This window comes from Penaeus monodon, chromosome 7, assembly GCF_015228065.2.
Source record: "Penaeus monodon isolate SGIC_2016 chromosome 7, NSTDA_Pmon_1, whole genome shotgun sequence".
Classification (NCBI taxonomy): Eukaryota; Metazoa; Arthropoda; class Malacostraca; order Decapoda; family Penaeidae; genus Penaeus; species Penaeus monodon.
Genome location: NC_051392.1, coordinates 45344540 through 45352039, shown reverse-complemented (window position 1 = coordinate 45352039; position 7500 = coordinate 45344540). Strand labels below are relative to the sequence as shown.

Genomic DNA, 7500 nt, shown 5'->3' with positions numbered 1-7500 from the left:
TTTGCGTTTTTCTTTCCACTTGTACCGTCACAACCCGAAAATATCTTTATGTTGTCGTCAGTTTTTGTCTTGGTTCCCTTTTCCCTTTTTCCCCTTTACATCCCGTTTTCTCAATACTTTTACTTTCTCACATGCCCAAAAAACTTTAATTCCTCCGTTAAGAACATTTATTTTCTCAGCACTTCATCATTCGTCTTCTTCTCTGTCCAGCTAATATGCAGTACTCGTCTATAACACCACATTTCAAAACTATTGATCTTTTTCTTGTCTATCTACTTCAGCACCCAACACTCAGATCCATATGATGCAATTGGGAAAACTAATGAGTTCAATAACCTCAGCTTTGTCCGTAAGGTAATGCTTCGGTCTTTCCAGATGTTATTGAGAGCAAATGTGGCGTTTTTGGCAATGGTAATTCTTCTTTTTATCTCCGGTGAATCATCATATGTATTAGTTAAAACAGCTCCAAGATAAGTGAACTCTTTCACATCTTCCACAATCATTCCATTGATTGTAACATGTTCATCATTGTTCACTGGTTGCTATCTTTGAATCTTCATGATCTTAGTTTTCTTGGCATTAAGAAACAAGCCAGCCTTTTCGCTTGCTTCTCTAACTTTATCCAGTAGTTGTTGTAGTTCAGTGATACTGCTGGCAACCAAAACTATATCATCGGCGTACCTTAGATTTGATATTTTGTGTCCTCCAACATCTACAGTTCCTTCAAAATTCTCCAGAGCACTTCTCATAACTGCTTCAGAATATATGTTAAAGAGGTGTGGAGACAGAACGCAACCCTGTCATACTCCTTGTTTGACTTCGAATCATTCTGTTAACCCATACAGTTGCTTGTTGTTGGTCATACATGGTTTTTACTAGTTGGATGATGTGTTTTGGAAATTTCATATCGTTCATATTATTCCAGAGGACATCGTGATCAACAGCATCAAAAGCCTTCAAATAATCGATGAAACACAGGTATAGGTCTTTTTGATGTTCTCTGTTTTTCTCTATGATCAATTTTAGATTTAGAATCTGGTTTCTGGTACCTTTTCCAGGGCGAAAACCTGCTTGTTCGTCTGCAATTTCTTCTCTTAACTTCAACTTCATTCTTTCAGCAATAATTTTCAACAAAATTTTGCTGCTGTGACTTATTAATGCAATTGTCCTGTTATTGTTGCATTGGAGTGCGTCACCTTTTTTAGGTATAGGAGTAAAGACTGATTTTACCCAGTCTTCTGGCCATCTTCTTTTATTCCATATTTTTGTACAAAGTTTGTAGAAGTATTCAACACTTTCGCCAGCATTCTTGATTAGTTCTGTTGTTATTTCATCTATTCCCGGGCTCTTGTTATTCTTTAATTCTTTTATGGCTTTTATAACTTCGTCTAGCAGTGGTGGTGGTTCATCTTCGCTGTCATTGAGTCTAATTAATGTTGTTGTTAGATCTTTATTCTTTTTGTATAAGTTGGAACAATATTGATTCCATCTATCTTTGACTTCTTTTTCATCACATAAAACAAGTCCATCTTCAGTTTTGATAGTGTCCATTGTAGGTTTAAATTTTCGTGTGATGTTTCGTACTCCTTGGTAGAGTTCTTTAGTTGTCTTATTGATAGAACAGTTTTCAATTCTCTGGCATTGTTCATTTAAATATTTTTCCTTATCTTGTCGCAATAATCTTTGAATTTTTGTATTTTGTTTTTTGTAAATTACTTTTTCAACTGGATTATTGATACCCTTTGATTTTAGGCATCTTCTTGTTTCAATTTCACTTAGTGTTTTTTTTTTCAGATATCCAGGGGGAATTTGTCTTTTTCTTTTTGGCGATAGTTTCTTAAGCAGTGCTCAGCAAGAGTTCTTTTCCTTCTTCCCACAACTCATTTGGTGTTTTATCATCTTCACATTGATTGAGTATTTCAAATTTGTTTGACACTGTAATTCTGTAATTGTTATCAAGAGTTTTGTAGTCGAGCTTTAGAGGTGGTGTTGGACGCTCCATCTTTTTGAGTCTTATTTTAAAGTCGATAGTTAGTAGTTGGTGGTCACTGTTGCAGTCGGCACCAAGTCTTGTCTTGGCATTTTTTATGCAACTTTTCCATTTTTGGTTCAGCACAATGTAGTCAATTTGGTTGCGTGTTCTTTTGTCTAGTGAAAACCACGTGTACAAGTGTCTTGGGTAGTGTTGGAACAATGTATTGGCTATAACTAGATTATTTGTACTACAGAATTCAATAAAATCTTTACCTCTTTCATTTATATCTCCAAGGCCGAATTTTCCACAGGTGTCACTTTTTTTGTCATTTTTTCCTACTTTGGCGTTGAGGTCTCCCATGATTACTTTTACATCTCTGTTAGGGATTGTGTCTAAAGTATTTTGGAGAGTGTTATAAAAGTTTTCCATTTTTAATATTATGAGGTTTTGCTTGTATTCTGACTTTTAAAATGCGATCATTTATTGGGCTGTACCCAATTAGTGCATCTGCAGTTTTTTTCGTGAGAATCATAGCAACTCCGTGACTATAATTTCCTTCTTCTTTTCCAGAAAAAAGAACTGTCTTGTTTTCTTTAGTTTTGAAACTTCCATTACTTTTCCAATTGGTCTCACTTATTCCTAGTATTTGAATGTTGTATCTATCCATTTCGTTACAGACAGTATGTAATTTACCCATCTCTTTCATTTTCCTTACGTTCCACGTTCCGTGTTTCTTAATTGGACATGTTTTCTTTATCTTCTTTGTCTTCCAGATGCATACTTAACATTGTCAGCCTGGTTGCCCACTGACTAACGCGCCCCTTGATAACCCACGCGACGGGCGATGTGGTATGAATTATCATTTCTGTATTTAATCATTGGTGTAGAGGTTTATCAGGAGAAAAGAAAAGTTGAGTGGAATCCCCCAGGCTCCTTCTCAACTCGCAGTCTCCAACTAACTAGGAGGAACTATCTCTGCCGCTTTAAAACAGTTACACTGTAATACGCCAGACATATTATTTGGTGAAACCAGTAATCAGTAGAACTGAAGGTGTTTTCACCAGATATCCACTGCCCTGCTGCCGACAGCAACCCTGGTATAGGGAGCTAATAGGGTGCTATCCTTGTTCAAGGGAACCCAGGGTGCAGTTTATTGTCTTTACCCAGGGGCTGTCATATACCAACCATAATTTACTCTCGTCTCCTATCCGGATCATATACATATATAGATATAGATATATATAGATATATATACTGAATGTAAATCGCTCGCTTTTCTCCCCATTTACCTTGTCAAGAAAATAGCTCTGTCTCCGATGAAGCTTCTTCAGACTCTGGATGCCCAGCCGCCTCCTTCATTCATACAGCCTTTAGTCTTGGTAATTCTATTTTGTTTCGATTAGTTTCACAATATTTTGGATAATATCCCTCAATGCTGCCGCCCTTCGTTTATCTATGGAGTGGATGGCCGGTTTATATCTAAATGTAATAACAGTGCCGAACGTACCAGAGACACTAGGAAATGATATGAATACTTTCCATAGTCAGCATCATTGATATGTGATGGTAACTTTTGGAGTTTATTTGTTATATTTGCTTATCTTCTCTATTTTCCCTTAGCATTTGCCCTTTACTTTTTTTTTACTAATGGGAAAAGGAAAGCTGATAAACAGGTGGACAACAGATAGATGGTCAGAGAGAGAGAGAAAGAGAGAGAGAGAGAGAGAGAGAGAGTTAGACAGATGAAACGGTAAAACAAAAGATAAATTAAGGTATGAGTAAAGTCAGATTTTATAATCATAAGACATGCCATTTTGCTATAACCATAATCTTAATTCAGATGAAGTCAGTGCAAATGAAACAGAATCTGTATCCCATAAAGTGGACACAAGTACCACGTATGTTTCAATTTGTTTATTTTTTCCATGTCTGATTTTGACAAAGCTAAAATAATGGTATAATGGTATAATGTTTTATATCCACTTGGTTGCCATTTTTTCATGATTAATTACGTTTCAGAAATAAATATATGTGTATAAATATATATATATATATATATATATATATATATATATATATATATATATATGTATATATATATATGTGTGTGTGTGTGTGTGTGTGTGTGTGTGTGTGTGTCTCACTCCCTGTGTGTGTGTGTGTGTGTGTGTGTGTGTGTGTGTGTGTGTGTGTATGTGTGTGTGTGGTATGTGTGTGTGTGTGTGTGTGTTTGTAAACAAATAAATATGTGTGCGTGTGTGTTTGTAAACAAATAAATATGTGTGTGTGTGTGTGTGTGTTTATTTCTGTATTCATTTATCAATATTCAAGTGTGTATGTGACTTTTCCAGTACAGAATTGATGGACCATTTCAAGATGAGTGTAATAGACAGAATGACATCCAATGCTGCACAGACAAACTATTCCATGAGTTCCCATCGAAAGAGCTCTTCAGGGCTCTTCAGCGGGATGAACCAGGCGAAAAGATATCATTATAGAAAGATATGTTGTCACAACGCCTATCATCTGTTATGGAGATCAAAAAAATATTTTAGAATTCACAAAAAAATGAAAGAAAATATATGTACAGTCTAAAATTTTGAATTTCTCTTTTAGCAAACTGCGAACAATGTTTCTCACTGTTATAAATGTCATCACCTCACGTTGTTATCGCGTTATCTTAGTGTTATCACCTGGAGAATGAAGTTGGGGTCCACAGAGAAAAATCCCGCCACCGAGAAAGCTGGCACCGTGTGCAGGAGTTGGGATGAGAAAAACACCAGCTGCTGACGGAGACGGCGTGGCAGGTGGCTCAGGGAGAAGCCGTGGACCACTCTCCAGGTCTTGTTCCGCTGGCAGGAGACGGGGCGTGATAGGTGTGTGGGCAGATGTGAACTTTATGTACACGTGTATGGATGGAGAGATGTTCATCTGTGTGTATATATACATACATAAACACACACACACACACACACACACACACACACACACACACACACACACACATATATATATATATATATAATATATATATATATATATATGTATATATATATATGCATATATATATATATATATATATATATATATATATATATATATATATATATATATGAATACACACACACACACACACACACACACACACATATCATATGTATTTATATTATAAATATATGTATAAACATATACATATATATATTTGAAATTAATGAAGATTTTTTTCGAATGACTACGAAACAGAAATATGAAATGATGAGAGGGTTTGGAAGAAAGAGCCAAACTTTGTTTCTTCCTCTCTCGTGGCATATAAATACCGCTCTCCCATACCTCGGTCTTCAGCAAGTAGAAGGCGACTGCCAGAACAGTCGGGTGAAGAACGAGCAAGACGGAGTAGATGGCGTGAATGGTGGCTTCCTTGCCGTTCTCCATGCTTTTGTAGAGCTCGAAGAAGCTGGCGCAAGTGAGCATGAAGTACGTCGGGATGACGTACATGAGGTGCGGCGTGAAACTCCTCGCCAGCCGCGAAGTGAGGCGTGCGAGGGCAAGGTGCACGTGGCGGAGCTCCTCCAAGGCGAAGCAGCTGGTCGGGCACTCCGAAGCGGCCTCGAGGGGGCGCTCGAGCTGTTCGCCGTCTTGCTCTCCCTCGCCGTAGAGTTTTTCCCTCGGGCCCTCATGGGCGGAAGACACGCTCTTGGTCTCGCTCCCTTGGTCCTCTGACGCCACGCTACGTAAAGCCGAGGCCATGCAGGACTCGAGCTCGCGGTGAAGTTGCTTGTACTTCAGGCGGAGGACGAGGCAGAATGCAGAGGCCTGTGTGTAGAGAGGAGTAGTAAGGGTTAATTTTATTGCCCTTTTCATATATGAATAACGAATATACGATGATAACAATATCATAAATCATGTAAGATAAAACCACACTGTCAAAATTATCCATGAAACTATGTATGTATATTTACCACGTGTGTTCCATACACGTACATTTCAAAAGTTCCTTTTGATAAGTTTAAACAAGGGTAAGTTATTAAATCCATGCTGCAGTTAACACGTTCTAAGGGCAACCTTATACCTGGAACATCGGGAAGAGGAATGAACTCTGAATGCGAATGTTGTTATAGAGTGCAAAGCCTCTGGCCGGTTGCTGCCTCGGTACAATGGGCACTACATGAACCACAGCCACCACGAGGACAAAGATCCAGTAAGCCAAAATGAACCATGAACCGCGGGTCACACTGCGTGAGGGTAGACGTGAATCCAACTGGAAAATCAGAGGTACCAAAGATGACTTCGCTTTTCAGTGATTTGCCGAAGGTTTGTTGCTATTACAATGCTCATCTTGCATATGTTTTTTTCTGTAAAAGTACATGTAATATCCAGTTGCAAGAAAACAATAATTATATATACGGTACACGCTAACAAATATACATTTATCAATAAAATAGCTTCGAAAACCTGGTTCCCAGCCACGCGCTTTTCAGCCGCACCACAAAAGACCCTTTACTATTTGCTTTTACATTTCTAGATAGGAATACAAACAAAAATACCAGGATAAGCTTTCGGTGATGCAAAGTCTTAAGGGATAGATGATCGACTAAAGTTTTGGCCCCACTGATGTACAGTAGAGGGGGAGCCACACTTTGGCCGCAACACAGACACACCTTGTCTAGAGCAGCATACAAAGCGTCCCATCTTCGGGCGACAACAAGAACCAGAAGCAGACAGAAGATGAACCCGCGGCGCTCAGGCCCATGAAGAAATATTTCACCAGCTTGTCCACAGGCGACTGGTTGTCCGAGGCTGTGTAACTAGCGAACATGACTGAAGGTATAGAGTTAATTTGTTGTAATGGCGGGTAATGGAAGTTTTTATGATTAGCGCTAAAGTTAAATAAAATTGCAATACACGATGCTATATTTAAAAAATACTTAATTGATGCTAATAATTAAAGATGAATATTCAGTAATTTCAGCATACATACCTTTGCCGGTGATCGATCACAATAAAAGAACGAACACAGCAAATATGGAGGCTAATGACATATTGACTTCAGCAGCTAACCTTGAGCATGTAGAATCAATGGCATGGGAATAACAAAAAAGCCATTTATACACATATACACCTCTGTGCGTGTGTGTGCTCTTATAAAAAATAATAATAATAAATAAAAAAACGCACTTAAATGAATGCCAAATTACCCAGTTACCTCTGAATACAGTATAGACGCCGGCGGCGTAAGTAGACCAGACGGCAGCGGTGTACAGGAGCACGGGCGAGCAAATCCCGAAGGTCGGCGGCCCTCTCTTGCTCCAGAACTTCAGGAGGGGGAAGAGGCCCATTACTCCTCCCAGAAGCGTTACCGGCCGCAGTTGCCCGTACAGCGGCCGGGGCGGTGCTGCTCAGAATAAATTTGATATTTCGTGTATGAGTAATGTAAAATCTAGTAAATGTATGGGTGTTTATTCTATGTGTAGATCATATCTGGCACTGGGTCTTTTAACGTTTATCTTTTTATCACATTCCCTTCC

At 38.6% G+C, this 7500-nt stretch overlaps 1 protein-coding gene and 1 pseudogene across 1 annotated transcript in view; one reads left to right on the top strand and one right to left on the bottom strand.

Annotated features, from left to right (window-relative positions):
• The window catches only part of LOC119575383 (putative N-acetylated-alpha-linked acidic dipeptidase), a 19576-nt gene extending 16253 nt beyond the window's left edge, over positions 1–3323 (bottom strand). The window contains exon 1 of the mRNA XM_037922959.1: positions 3265–3323. The gene's annotated coding sequence lies outside the window, so the exon portion shown is untranslated. The remainder of the gene's footprint in view (positions 1–3264) is intronic.
• A 1407-nt stretch (positions 3324–4730) lies between these two features.
• LOC119575679 lies at positions 4731–5710 on the top strand (annotated as a pseudogene).
• The last annotated feature ends 1790 nt before the right edge of the window (positions 5711–7500 follow it).